This window comes from Nycticebus coucang, chromosome 12 (genome assembly GCF_027406575.1).
Source record: "Nycticebus coucang isolate mNycCou1 chromosome 12, mNycCou1.pri, whole genome shotgun sequence".
Lineage (NCBI taxonomy): Eukaryota > Metazoa > Chordata > Mammalia > Primates > Lorisidae > Nycticebus > Nycticebus coucang.
The window spans coordinates 90,986,287-91,001,962 of NC_069791.1; the positions used below are offsets into that span (position 1 = coordinate 90,986,287).

The following is a 15,676-nucleotide window of genomic DNA, read 5'->3' on the forward strand; positions in this document are numbered from 1 at the left end:
AGCCACATGTGGTAGCATGTGCCTAGTTTCGGCTGCTTTGGAGGCTGAGGCAGGAGGAGTTTGAGGTTGCTGTGAGCTATGCTGATACCATTGTACTCTAGCCTGGGCTATAGGCTATCTCAAAAATAAATAAATAAATAATAAATAAATAAATAAATAAGAAAAAGGAAAAAGAATGGTACCTGATACCTAGGTAACTATTTGTGGACATTACCTAAAAGCGGCTAGCGTTCTACATGTAGATAAATTTGTGCAGGGCACTAGGTATATTGTAGGTGCTAATTTTCCATTTGATTATTTTGAAAGTATTTTTTGGGAGCCAGTTGGCCCTTCTCAGGTCACCATATGTAGGTCCTCCCTTTTGGAGCTTGCAATTTACTAAAAGAAGAACATCCTTTCTGTTTTATGAATGTACTTGTTATATTTGATTGTTTGCCTGGGAACCAGGAATGTTTGTATTTCATAGGTGTAAGTAATATATGACATTCAAACCTTAGATGCATAAAAGACATAATTAAGTGGCTATAATAGTAAAATGTCGGGCGGTGCCTGTGCATCAAAGGAGTAGGGCGCTGGCCCCATGTGCTGGAGGTGGTGGGTTCAAACCCAGCCCCAGCCAAAAACTACCCAAAAAAAAAAAAAATAGTAAAATGTCATTAGGCACTTAAACTTAGAAGAACTAACTGAGGAGAAATTAATGAAATATTTTTCTTTCATTTCTTAATTTTTTTCTTTCTGGCATGAAAGACAAAAGTGTCAAAGTTATTTTTGAGATTGTTAGATTGATTTCTTTTGCAATGAGTAGTTGATGTCAGCAAACTGATTTTCAGTGAGAAAGATGACCGTGCCTTTTGCTGAGCAGTGGTGGATAATTAATGACTCTTCCATTTGGATAAGCCCATTGGCAATACTGAGTTGTAACCTGGGTGAATAGGAGTTAATCCTGACTGGCAGAAGTGGATTTGTTATATAATTTATGATACCCAGACCCCTTTGGGGAGGTCTTTATTATCTTATTATCATGACAGTATCCATCTAGGCCTGAAGATCAATTTTTGTTGTTCTCATCTAGTTCCACCACAGTGATCCTCCTAACTGACAGGGTAGCAATTTGCTGTTAAATGCCTGCATTTGGCTTTGACTTTGACACAAAGGTATGTTAATCAAGATTGGGCATTAGCGATCTAGAAATGTTTCAGTTAGTGATTTATTATTAGTTCAAAGGGTTTTTTTTTCCTCTTGCTAAAATGATAAAACTTCTGAAAAATGAATCACATTCAGGGTTTTAAACATTTCCTCTTTGACTAGCCTCAAAAAAGATTTGTTAGTGTTTCTTGTAAAGTGGTGCTGCAAGTCATTTGTGTCAGTCCTGCCAGTGTTGAAACAAATGCAAGAGAAGTGTCAGTTTGGTTTTCCATCATCTGACACAAGTGGACTTCTTAATTCTATCACTGGTGGATGTTTGCTGTTAAATAAGCCTGTACTATTTTTTATGACTCACTGAGAAGTCATGTGGTGGTGTGATCCCCATCCCCAGCTACCACCGCTTAAACTTGTAATTTTCAATGTATTGTGTTAAAACAAACTTCTAATTCTGGTTATTTTTCTTTTTAATTTTAGGCCTAAAATTGGAAGCTCTATTTTTATAAAGTAGTCTCCTAAAAAAGTCACTGGTGCTGTTATTTTCTTTCTACCCCAAATATCATAACTGGGCCTGGGGGTGGGAAGAGCAAGAGCTGGCTGTTTCACATGGCTAAGCAGAATGTGTGGGCCTGCCAGTCAGCGGAGGTGGAATCTGCTCTGTACTTTCTTGGCAAGTACGTCTGGCTTTGGGTGGTGTGGGGGCCCTGTTTAAGACTTTAGTTCTTGACCTTTCTTGCCATTGTGTGGAACATTGTCCATGTTTCCAGTGGTTCTGAAGAGGCGGAAGACCTTACTGTCCACCTCTCTTACCCTCTTTGATAAGGTACATGGCTTCAGTCCTCCATGTTATCAAGTGAAGCTTAGTAAATATCACAGTAGTAGAACATCTCGTGCAGTATAAAACTGGCTATGAGCCCTTCCTATTTAAAACAGTGAGCAGTATTCAAAAAAACTGCTGGCTTTGCTCTTGCATCTCCAGACAACTTAACTGTGATGCAGTTCACACCAGCACCTGAAGGTTTTTCATGAGAGTGTACCTGATCAGTGAGCCCCTGGGGCTTCCTGAGTGCTCTGTGGCTATGGCTTCCGTATACCCTTGCTGAAAGGAGAGGCAGGAGTAATTTTTGTTAACATGAGTTTTTTCCAAGGGACAGGGGTGCAGGTCAAAAAGAGGTATGACAGGTTGAACATCTCCCTATTTCAACTTGTGTTTGAGGAAAAAATTATCTTGTGAAGTGAGGAGAGATGGAGTTGTATATTGGTGGCCAACAAGCTGTGTTTGTATCCCATTATATGAGAAACTGATGAGGTAGGGAATAACTGGCACAGTGAGACAGTTCCCTCCTCTCTCTTCTCTCTGAAGGTAGTGGATGATGTGAGTGGAAAGGTCTTCGAGAAATTGGACCTTATGAATCATCCTTTGAGAACTCAGATTGAGTTCTGCATCATTAGGACTCAACTCCCTTTACTGTTGAGTATTCCTTTAACATCATATAAATAGAATTGGTATAAATAGCTTTTATTGAGTACTGACTATAATTGGGAAAGTGCTAAGCATGTCAGATTCATCATTTATTCAATCACTACTTTTAAAGTGATAAAAGTCTTTTACCGAGTGAGTACTCAGTTAAGTATCTAGTGATTATTCATTCAACAGATTTTTATCACTTGCTATGTGCCACACAGCTTAGGTGAACAGGATAAAGTGAATAAGACAGATAAAGCCCTTGCTAGTATGTTGAACATACAATAAAAAGTCAGAAAACAGGGTGGCGCCTGTGGCTCAAAGGAGTAGGGCGCTGGCTCCTCTGCTCCCGTACCCCAGAGTCTGCACCGACAGGCTACAGCCCAGCTCTGTCTACACCCCTCAAGCAATCGCCCAAGAGTCTGGACCCCTGGGGGACAGGCCTCCAGACCTTGGAGCGACAGCAGAGGGGAGTGTGGTGGCCCCATATGCTGGAGGTAGTAGGTTCAAACCCAGCCCCGGCCAGAAACTGAAAAAAAAAAAAAAAAAGTCAGAAAACAGAGATTTCAGAATGGTAACTGCTGTGAAGAAGTGAACCGGTATTGTGCTGAGTTAGTGAAGTGACACTTAGATTGATTGGATAGGCAACACATCTCAGCATGTGAACTGAGACGCATGTGATGTGAAGGAGCCATTTATTCACAGATATCTTTTTTAAAATTGAGATTTTAATAGTTGTACATATTTTTGAGGTAATGTGGTAATTTGATATACATTCATATAACACAGGGATCCTCAAACTTTTTAAACAGGGGGCCAGTTCACTGTCCCTCAGACTGCTGGAGGGCCGGACTATAGTTTAAAAAAAAAAAACTATGAACAATTCCTATGCACACTGCACATATCTTATTTTGAAATAAAAAAACAAAATGGGAACAAATACAATATTTAAAATGAAGAACAAGTGAAGTTAAATCAACAAACTTACCAGTATTTCAATGGGAACTATGTGCCTGCTTTTGGCTAATGAGATGGTCAATGTCCGGTTTCCATATTTGTCACTCCTAGTCATAACAAGTGATGCAAGTGTGCATCAGTTAGTCTAGATCTGGTTGGAGATTTCAGATGTTTCATTCTGGAAAAAGTCTGTTCACAGACATAAGTGCTGCCAAAGATGGTTGCCATTTTGAGTGCATGATTCCTGAGATTAAGGTGTGTCTCAGAGGGGAGAGATGCATAGAAATAGGAAGGCTGCTTGACTTGAATGTGTCTTTCAGAGAGTCACAATTCTGCAGTTCAGCCAGTTCCATTTGGTAAATTGTATCCACATTTTCAATGTCAATAGAAAATGGGTTACAGAAAAGCTATATGTCCCGTTCATGGAGATAAAGCTCTTTAAATCTAAATTGGAACTCCGTTTGCAACTTTTCCAGTGAATCCACGCATGTTTTGTTTGGGAATGCAAACAGTGGTTTTTCCGCTAACAGATTTTGAGTTGTGGGGAGACGGCAGAAATTTTCCTCCTTCACTTGTTTGATGAGGAGGCCTAATTTTACTTCAAGTGCTTTCACATGTGATTGCATATCACAGATGAGCTTCCCTTTTCCTTGAAGTTGCACGTTGAAACTGTTGAGTAGCTCTGTTACATCTGTCAGAAAGGCAAGATGCCATTTCCATTCTGCATCATTGAGCTGTAGTACTTCTTTGTTTTTTGAAAGCAGAAAAGCTGTAATCTGTGGAAGTAAGTCATAGAAATGTTTCAAAACTCTCCCTTGACTCAGCCAATGGACTTCTCTGTGGTACAGAACATCTTCATAGGCAACATTTAGCTGAGACAGAAATTCCTGAAATTGTCTGTGGTTTAGTGCATTAGCTCTAATGAAGTTAACACAAGATACCACAATTTTCATAATAGAGTCCCACTTCAGTGATTTACTACACAGTGCTTGTTGGTGGATGAGGCGGTGTATGGCTATTGGATGAGAATGGTTATGTTTGTCCATCTCTTGGTTAATGCGAGCAATTACTCCTTTCTTAGAACTCACCATGCTAGAGCACCATCAGTTGTCACACTGGCTAGTTTAGCCCAGTCCAGCTCCATACCATTCACAGTTTGACAAACCTTTTCATAGATATCCTGTCCTGTAGTTGTTCCTTTGATGCTTTGCAGTGCAGCAAGCTCTTCTGTGACTTCGAAATAGTCATTCATCCCACGAATAAAAATTAGAAGTTGTGCAGAATCATGAACATCATTACTTTCCTCGAGTGCCAAGGAAAAATAGGAAAGTTTTTTTGCTGAGTTTTGCAAATGCTGATGCAAATTGTCTCCCATTTCTTCAATCCTTCATGTAATTGAGGGTCCTGAAAGACTCACTGTACTAAATAAATCGGCCTTCTCTGCACACATCTCTTTGGCAACAGAAAGAAGGCATTCTTTAACAAATTCTCCCTCCACAAATGGTCTGCCAATGCACGCTGTTAGCTTGGCAACTTGAAAAATTGCTCGCAGTGATGAAATATTTAGGTGCTTCTGCTTAACAAAAGTATTTTGCTGAGTTGTCAATGTATTTTTCAGTTTTAATATTTTATCTTTTCTCACTTCTCCAACCAAACAATCATATTTATCTTTATGTTGAGTTTGATAGTGTCGACGAAAATTGTATTCTTTGAACACAGACATTATATTCTGGCATATCAAACACAAAACTCTTTCCTTGTGCTGCATGAAAAAGTAATCATAAGTCCACTGTTCTTTGAATATCCTATACTCTGACTCAATTTTTCTCTTTCTTGATATCATTGTTTCCTAGGGATTCCAAATTGCTATTAGTAAAATACCAATATATATATATATATATATATATATACAGCGCTACAAAAACAATATACCAGCAATAACTTTGCCCACACAGAGAAATATAGACTGCACTGCCCATCAGTGCAGTCTGATCAGTGTCCATCAATGCAGCCTTGCCAGTCCACATCATTTCAGCCTCGCCAGTGCCCATATTGGTAGAAGTCCACTTTTACCTCAGGCTCACACTGGTACGGTGCGGACAGAGCTGGTTCCTCCACCATCTTTTCAGTTCACACTACCCTGTGTGAGCCGCACTGCAATCTGTGAACTCGCACAGGAATCTGATCGCATGGGTGAGAGGACCCATGCGATCAGATTCCACTGGAGGAAAAAAGAAGGCACATATGCCTTTTTTCTTCCGAATTTAATGTGAGTTCAGCCATACAAGCATATGGCTGAACTCGCACTGCTTAGAGATCGCAACAGTGTGAACCGGGGCTTACACAGCACACAACATACGATATCATACACAACTGAATAGCAATCATTTAGAATATAAATGCAGGGGAGTCGGAGAGTTCGGCTCACATTCCACACATGCGCACTGGGGGCCCGGGACGAGTCACCTGCTAAGCAGGACAGGCAGTGGTGGCAAAAACACCCGGCGGGCCGGATAAATGTCCTCGGCGGGCCGTAGTTTGAGGACCCCTGATATAATGTGTAAGATCAGATCAAGGTAATTGGGATATCTGTCACCTTAAGTATCTTCTCTTTATACTAGGAATGTTCAAATTATTCTCTTTTGGCTATTTTTTAAAATATATAATAGATTATTGTTAACTATAGGGACCCTGCTAATCTGTTGAACATTAGGTCTTACTACTTCTCTTTAACTGTGTATTTGTATCCATTAACCAACCCTATACCCATCCTGACCTCTGGTACCTACTTGGAGAAGGTAATCATCTCTATCGTCATGAGATCCACTTTTTAAACTTTCTCATATGAGTAAGAACATGTCTGTGTTTAGTTCCATCCATGTTGCTACAAAAGACATTATTTCAGTCATTTTTATTCCTCAGTAGTATTTCACATCACATCCTTTATTCAGTGTCGATGGATGCTTGGATTGATGCCATATCTTTGCTGTTGTGAGTAGTGGTGCAATAAACATATGAATGAAAATGTCTTTTTGATAAAATGACTTCTTTTCCTTTGCGTGGATACCCAGTAGTGGGATTGCTAGATCAAATGGCAGTTCTGTTTTTGTTTCCATAGAGGTTGTACTAATTTACATTCTCACCAGCAGTGTATCAGTGTTCCCCTTTTTTCTGCATCCTCACCAATGTCTGTTATTTTTTGACATTTTAAACAACAGTCATTTAAACTGGTGTAAAATGTTACTTCTTTTCTTTCTTTTTTTTTTTTTTTTTTTTTTTTGAGACAGGGTCTCATTCTGTTGCCGCATGCCAGACTGCAGTGGTGTTAAGTGTAGATCACAACGACCTCACATTCCTGGTCTCACATGATCCTTCTGCCTCACCCTCCGGAGTTGCTGGGACCATAGGTACCTACCACAACACCTGACTAACTTTTCTATTTTTGGTTGAAATGGGGGGTTGCTCTTGCTCAGGCTGGCCTACAATTCCTGAGTTCAAGTGATCCTCCCCCCCTCAGCTTCCCAGAGTGCTAGGATTACAGTTGTAAGCCACTGTGCTCAGCCTATTTTAGAATTTTCTTTCTTTCTTTCTTTTTTTTTTTTTTGTTTTGTTAAAATGGGGCCTAGCTGCTATTTTAGAAAGGCAGAGTTTCAGTAGACAGCATTGGGATAGCCAATAGGCGGTGGCAATTTGGGCAGGTCATGTGGGTGAGAAGTGGGCAGGAACTGGGCAGGAATCATTATATGTCTTACTTTGTAAAGCTTGCAGTGCCAGGATGCCTTCCATCAGAACTCTATCTTGATTTAATTATCTGCTTATCTTTACACATGTTAATATACCCTGGGGCTTTGTGCCATATGAGCATTTGTGAAAATAAGTAACTGAAAAAATATTACAAAGCCCAAATCTTGGGGGCTTAAGTTGTAACCTGCAGGCAACGTATCTCTAATAAAGATGCACAAATATACTTATTTCTTGTCACCGTCTTCGAAACCTGAATGCTTTCTAAATAGGATCCCTAGCGCTTAAATGAAAGAGAAATTACTTCAGTGATAGTAATTGAAACCAAGAGGGTAGTCAGATTCTGATCAGATCTGGTGTTTCAGTTTCATGGGATGTGGTTTAGATCAAATACCTGTTTCAAAAAAAAAAGCAAAAAAACAAATACCTGTTTCAGCTGAAAGATTGGTCATGTTATTATTGCATAAAGAGAGACTTCTGCGAGTTCCAGCTTTACAGCCAGCTGTTCACATGGTATCTGAGCGCTGTGAGGAGGTTTTTTCTTAGGAACAAGATGATATAGAATAAAGAATATAATAGAATAAAGCACCTTAAGTACTTTGGTGTATCTACCTGAAGGAGGCTTAATGTTGTAAATCGCAATTGGAAAAGTGTTTTTTTGTTTTGTTTTGTTTTTTTAGCTCATTAGTCAAACCATCTTTTTAAAAGCATCTTAGTGGACCACCCAGTTTTAGTGCGATTTGACATCTTTTTTGAGTTTGAGATCACTTGTCCTGTTGTTCAGCTAAGGGTTCCCTTGATGTATTGAGTTGGAATTATGGCCTAGTAGGTTGGTTCCAGATCATAAATCAGCATGTCTAGGTCTTAGATCTTCTTTTTCTTTGCCCTGTGAGTAGAAGCGATCTGAGTGGCATTTACTGTGTCTTGGTAGGGACTCTTTTCATTTGTGACAGAAAACCTGACATCTGGCTTAAGCAAAAGGAAATGGCTTACATATCTGCAAAATTCAGGCTTTGATCTGGACTGTTCAGGTTCAGTTGGATTTAGGGTGCAAATAATACCTTTTAAGTTCAGTTTCTCTTTGTCTCTTGGTACTGTTTCTACTGGTGATTTCATTCCTGGGTTCGATATACATTTGAGCAGAGACTCATTTGCTAAGAATGGACCATTTAATCCTTACAGTGAAACTTTGACAGGCATCATTATTTTCCCTGTGACTCTTTCTGTACCATCTCTAATCTATGTTTTCAGTGCTCAGACTCATTTAGCTGGGTTAAGTCACTGGCATATCCCTGATCCAGTCATTGAAGCCAAGGGCATGTGAGGCTTTGGTGGGCCTGAGTCATGTATTACATTGGCCAAGAGGGAGGGACATCTGCTAGTGAAAATCGGGTAATCAGCTGATGATGAGCCTGAACACTGGGGTGGCAGACAAGTCTGCTATTTGCATTAATAACCTTTGTTCTGTTCTGTAGCTCGAAAGTTCTTATGATAGTGCTGGGTGCTAAACAACCCTTTGACTGTCAGAGGTTCCCTTTCGAATGAGCCTCTTGCTCCCTGGGAATGATGACTCAGTTCTGGCCATTCCCATGGGTCAGGACCTTTTACTTTTGATGCTAAACCTTTGGAAAGGGGACCATTACTCATTAGATCTTGAGGTGGGCATTATCTTTTTCTTTTTTTTTCTTTTTTTAGAGGAAGGTCTTACTCTGTCACCCAGGCTGAAGTACAGTGGCATGATCATTGCTCCCTGCAGCCTTGAAGTCCTGGTCTCAAGCAATCCTCTCCACTTAGCCTCCTGAGTAGCTGGGACCTCAGGCACACATCGTTATACCCAGCTAATATTTCAAAATCTTTTTTGTAGAGATGGGGTCTTGCTATGTTGCCTAGGCTGGTCTTGAACTACTGGCCTCAAGGGATCCTCCTGGCTTGGCCTCCAAAAGTGATATAGTCACTGTACCTGGCATTTGTGTGTGCATGTGTGTGTGTTTGTTTGGTGGGGAGGGGAGAGTTGATGATCTTCTTTTGAAACAGTAAATTGGGGAAATTCAGATAAAATTGAAGGATATCCTTATGATTAAACTCTTATATGCCCCCACAGCATTTAACAACTTCATAAAATATTTTGAGGCAGAATCATTGGATTGGATAGACTTTTTGACATGATTCACTGTGAAGCAAGTGTCTTCTATTCTTTGGAGATTTGATATTTTTTCCTTAAATATAAAGTCCTATGTGCCTTTGATAAGATTTTTTTTTTTTTTTAAGAAATTGAATTAGTTGGTAGATACTGTAAGTAGATGTTGAGAGAAATAGGCACTCTGAATACACTGCCAGAATAACTTGACACCACTTTTTTTGGAAGTTAGATTGACATTTTCTTTCTTTCTCTCCTCACCCCGCCACCTTGTGCGCGCGCACGTGCGTGCACTGTTTATCATCCCACCAGTATTATTTATAATAATGAACTATTGGAAATAAGCTAAATGTAAATAAGCGAACAATAAGAGATTAAATTGACAAACTGTGGTATCCCCATTCAATGGAACACTCGCCTGGCTGTTAAAAATGTTTTAAAGCAGAGAGTCTCAAGTACTTTGCTTCTGTTCTTCAGAGCAGCACCAAATTTTTGACAGACTGAATATAGTAGGGTATAAATAGCCTATGCTTTATGTGAAATTGCCGTAGTGGTGATACCAATACTATTGTTGAATTGCAGTTCTTTTAAAATCATTTTATGAGATAAGATTTTTTTGAAAAAGTATTCAGTGGAGAAGGTTGCAAAATAGGTTGTATAATATGACTTCAGTTTTGTTTAAAAATTCCACTGGCATAGTATGTACATGTATATATAGGTATTTATGTGTGCCATGCTATGTGCTTATATAAAAGACTGAAAGACTATACTCCAAAATATTAATTGTAGGTCCTGAGATTAGTGATTTGACTTATTTTCTTTATGCTTCTCTGCATTATCTAAACTTAACAGATAACTATGTAATACTTCTGAATCTGGCAGCAGGAAAGAAAACTGTAGTGGCCTTACTTTTCTGACCAGGTTGCTAGTGTGGTTGAAAGCAGGAATTCTTTTATTTTTTTTTTTATTTTTTTTTTTTTGTAGAGACAGAGTCTCACTTTATGGCCCTCGGTAGAGTGCCGTGGCCTCACACAGCTCACAGCAACCTCCAACTCCTGGGCTTAAGCGATTCTCTTGCCTCAGCCTCCCAAGTAGCTGGGACTACAGGCGCCCGCCACAACGCCCGGCTATTTTTTGGTTGCAGTTTGGCCGGGGCCGGGTTTGAACCCGCCACCTTCGGTATATGGGGCTGGCGCCTTACCGACTGAGCCACAGGCGCCGCCCAGGAATTCTTTTATTGCACAGGCCTTTTCTGTCCCTCTTCCTGTCTACTGTGCAATAGCAGTTAGATTCCATCTCACTCTAGGAAAAAGCTGATAAATGTGTATTAATGGATTTAGTTTAGTTTTTTTTTTTTTTTTCTTAAAGAATTAGCAAACATTAAGAGATTGATTAGTTACCCTGTGATGAACTGGAGGCCTGTAGAGGCTGTGTGGCTTTAGAAACCGCATCTTTACTTTGCGGTCATTCAGGTTCCCCTTTAAGACGTTTGGATGTAGTCATTTATTATCTTTATATTGTGCTCCTTCCTCATCTTTTGACTCGTTTCACAATTTCCTCTTACCTTTTACTTAGATGTAAAATCTCATCCCAAGTTAACTATTTTTCGGTCAGTTGCTGACTACTGAATTCCTCAGAAGTTGACTAAAAAGTAAACAGGTGATGTGGTATTTGGGCGTTTGAGGACTGATCACCTATAATCAGGCAGACCTCCAGGGTGCTAACTGGAGGCAGGGGATTACTGCTTAATCAGTGGGGTCTAATGAAGCTCTGTCCTAAGGAGGAAGACAAGCAGCAAGCATGTAACCAGAGATGAAGAGAGTAGTGGGTATGCCATTTTTATTATAATGCACAAATCCAAGATAGCTCTCTGGTTTTAAACAGGGAAGTTACTGAAAAAGCTGGTGTGGAAGCAAAAAGAATGGCCAACCTAGAAATCTGGTGCCCCGTAATTCCCCCTTTGCAGCTAAGTGGGTAGTCAGACCAGCCCAGATCATGAGTGACAACAACAACAAAAAAAAAACCCAAAAAACAAAACCTTAAGTGTGGTCTGCAAAATGATAGGCACCTTTATTTGGTTAATTCATATGGGGGTTAACTATGTAGCTCAGTTCTGAAGTGTGGAGACCAAAAATGTTTCATTTGGAATATTTGGAATTTGAAAACTTTATAGTATGTGTGTGTTGGCTTGGTTGTATTTGGCAAATGGTATTTGTTCTAGCCAGTCCATGCTGGCTTCAGTCATTAGGCATCAGCTGTATATAATATATTTATATAGTAGTATATTTGAAGTATACAAGGTAAGGATTACCAGTGAGAACAATTTAAAAAGAAGATGAATTATTTTGTACCAAGCTGGCTGGTCTTAGTCATATGATCTATTTTACAGAAATATAAGCAGTTGTTTTATTTTTCTTTTCAAAAAATTTTTTTTCTTCTCTCCCTCCCTTTTTCCGACTTTTCTTTTGTACTTTTGAGATTGGTTAATGTTGAAAGTCACAAGTTCCTACCCAACCCTAACTGGAAGTACTCTCTTAGCTTGCTGCTGCAGTACATTTTAGGACAAAACGTCTTTTTAAAGCATGAAAATAGAAGCAGACAAGTCTTGTTTGCTTTGGCAGGGGGAATGGCTTTCTCTCCCAAATAGCTCTAGCTAAATCTTATCTCCAAAGGTGATCTTCTAAAGTTCCAAGTGACAGCAGCAACTCTGCATTTAAAGTACTCCCTCAATCTTTCTTTTTCATTATTTTTGCAAGTTTACTTTCTAGGAAGTAGTTTACATAATGGATACCATCCTTTTTCCATGTTTTTCTCAGAGTCTGCAGCTGCCAGGTGGTGTCAGGGGGCTCTTGTGGTCTTGCCTCTCCCAGCTGTAGAAAAGCTGTCTGAGGGCTCTGAGAGCTAAGCAGAACCGACGCGGGGTCCTGCGCCCTGCGTAGAAGCGCCTGCCAATGCTTTTATCTTTGGCACCCAGACGCTAATTTGGGAGAAGTCTTATAGCTGATCACCTAGGAAGAGAAGTTCTAAAGCAATAAGAAGAAAGCATTTCAATTTGGGACACTTACTGCAGCTGGAAATGGGGAATGGACTGTCAGACCAGACTTCTTTTTTTTTTTTTAATTTTTTTATTAAATCATAACTGTATACAATGATATGATTATGGGGCATCATACACTCACTTCGTAAACCATTTGACACATTTTTATCACAGTGGTTAACATAGCCTTTCCGGCGTTATCTCAGTTACTGTGCCAAAACATTTACATTCTACATTTACCAAGTTTCACAAATACCCCTGTAATATGCACCACAGGTGTGATCCCACCGATTCCCCTCCCTCTACCCACCCCCCCCTTTCCCACTTCCCCCTATTGTTAAGTTGTAGCTGGGTTATAGCTTTCATGTGAGAGCCCCAAATTAGTTTCATAGTAGGGCTGTGTACATTGGGTATTTTTTCTTCCATTCTTGGGATACTTTACTAAGAAGAATATGTTCCAGCTCCATCCATGTAAACATGAAAGAGGTAAAGTCTCCATCTTTCTTTAAGGCTGCATAGTATTCCATGGTATACATATACCACAATTTATTAATCCATTCGTGGATCGATGGGCACTTGGGCTTTTTCCATGACTTAGCTATTATGAATTGGGCTGCAATAAACATTCTGGTACAAATATCTTTGTTATGTTGTGATTTTTGGTCTTCTGGGTATATGCCCAGCAGAGGAATTACAGGATTGAATGGCAGATCTATTTTTAGATCTCTGAGTGTTCTCCATATATCTTTCCAAAAGGAATGTATTAATTTGCATTCCCACCAGCAGTGCAGAAGTGTTCCCTTTTCTCCGCATCCACGCCAACATCTCTGGTCTTGAGATTTTGTGATATAGGCTAGTCTCATTGGAGTTAGATGATATCTCAAAGTAGTTTTGATTTGCATTTCTCTGATGATTAAAGATGATGAGCATTTTTTCATATGTCTGAAGGCCGTGCGCCTGTCTTCTTCAGAGAAGTTTCTCTTCAAATCCCTTGCCCAGCCTGCGATGGGATCCCTTGTTTTTTTCTTGCTGATGCGTTTGAGTTCTCTGTGGATTCTGGTTATTAAACCTTTGTCAGAGTTATACCCTGCAAATATCTTCTCCCATTCTGAGGGCTGTCTGCTTGCTCTGCTTACTGTGTATCCTGTCCAGCTTGCCTTCATTTCAAAATCCTTCCACATTGTTATTTTGGGTTTGGACTGTGCTGGAAAGACAACTGTTTTACATAGGCTGCAGTTCAATGAATTTGTAAATACTGTACCTACCAAAGGATTTAACACTGAGAAAATTAAGGTAACCTTAGGAAATTCTAAAACAGTCACTTTTCACTTCTGGGATGTAAGTGGTCAGGAGAAATTAAGGCAACTGTGGAAGTCATATACCAGATGCACAGATGGCATTGTGTTTGTTGTGGACTCTGTTGATGTCGAGAGGATGGAAGAAGCCAAAACTGAACTTCATAAAATAACTAGGATATCAGAAAATCAGGGAGTCCCTGTACTTATAGTTGCTAACAAACAAGACTTGAGAAACTCGTTGTCTCTTTCAGAAATTGAGAAATTGTTACCAATGGGTGAACTGAGTTCATCAACTCCTTGGCATTTGCAGCCTTACCTGTGCAATCAGAGGAGATGGACTAAAGGAAGGACTTGAGAAACTACATGATATGATAATTAAAAGAAGAAAAATGTTGTGACAACAGAAAAAGAAAAGATGAATATCAGCCTTTTATACCTGTGGAGTAGGTTTTTTCTGGTTTGATTTTGACAAATTGAAGAGTGTCTACAGTCTGGTTTGCCTGTCTGCCCTCCTGGATGCTATTAAAGCTTTGTTTTGTTGAACAATCAGATGCTCAACTCTGTTGCCTTGGGGAAGATGAGTAAACGCAGTGCTTCTTAAAGTGGTCTTTTCTCCCTGACCTGCAAATCTTTTGGTACTACCATTTTGGGAAGCCAAGCAAGGATAATAAATTGACCAGAACACAGTTGTGGAAATTTGACCTGAAGTTAGTGAAATAAAACTTTGGAGAGTAAAAAAAAAAAAGAAAAGCTGTCTGAGGAATTCATGCTCTCTGTCTTTGGGTATCTGGCATATACAGATAGGAAGAATTAAAAGATGTACCCAGCTAGCTCTGCAAACTGTTTAGATGAAAGTTGAAGGAAAGATGAGTTTCTTATATTGCTAATATATAGAAACACCAACATCTGTCAGTGATGTTGTGCTGAATAGACTCTAGAGGGAAACAGAATGGAGGAGTGGCATGGATTGGCCCTTTCTCAGAGTAAGGAAGGGGCCAAGGAAGTCTCAGAGTAAGTCTCAAGGGCCTTGCTGACTTTTTGGTGCCAGCGTTTCTCTTCTGTTTTCTAGCTCCTTCTTCCACAAGTCTGCTCCTTGGGTGACAGGCCCCTCCCCCCAGCACAGCATTCCCCTGAGTGGGCTTCTTGACCCAGCCAGCAGCAGCAAAGAGCCAGCTTGCTCTCATCTGTTTTCCATGTGTCAGGGCCCATCACTGACCCTGCAGAGATCAAACTAAGATGATTGAGGAGAGGGAAGTCTGCAAAACAACCTGACAACAGTGTTAGTTGTCACCCCTTGTTCAGATTGGACTTCTCTCTCCTTTTGCACTTCTACTTTTTCCTTGGCTCTGCTGGTAGGCATGGGCAAGTGTGAGAATTGTTCACTAAGGCAGCAATGTGCCTGTTGTCAGAGGGTGGCGAATTTAGAATTTTTGCCTCTTTGACAAAAAGATGAAGGTAGTCCCAGAACATTAGACTTTGCAAAGATTAACCCAGACCATCTCCTCAGTTTAACGTGGGAGGTAACAGAAACTGAGGTTACATGACTGGTGTAAGGGCACACATTGCTCAGGGAGATGTTAGACCAGAATCAAAGGCATCTGGCAATTTACTCTGTTCTTAGTGACAAAATATCTCTGGCATAAACAACTTAGGTGTTATATGTTTTCTTTTGGGGCAACATCATCTCCTCAGGGGAAGGGGATCTCGTGTCACACATGGCACAGAGCAGTGATGGAGAGGCACACTGCTTGGATTTCAATCCCTTTTCCCTCTTAGACTGGTTGTGTGACCTCAGGCTAATTCCTTTAGACTCCATTTACCGCCTCCCTCTGTAAAGATTATATTATCTTCCTTACAGAGTTATAGTAGATTAAATGTGATAATTCATGTCAGTTCTT

At 40.0% G+C, this 15,676-nt stretch overlaps 1 protein-coding gene and 1 pseudogene across 8 annotated transcripts in view; both read left to right on the forward strand.

The window, feature by feature from the left end:
• Positions 1–15,676, forward strand: part of DCUN1D3 (defective in cullin neddylation 1 domain containing 3) — a 53,682-nt gene that overhangs the window by 21,114 nt on the left and 16,892 nt on the right. The gene's annotated exons all lie outside the window — the stretch shown is intronic.
• LOC128562624 (ADP-ribosylation factor-like protein 4A) lies at positions 12,342–14,509 on the forward strand (annotated as a pseudogene). Its single transcript, XR_008373474.1, has 2 exons — positions 12,342–12,548; positions 13,621–14,509. The product of XR_008373474.1 is annotated as an ADP-ribosylation factor-like protein 4A (transcript).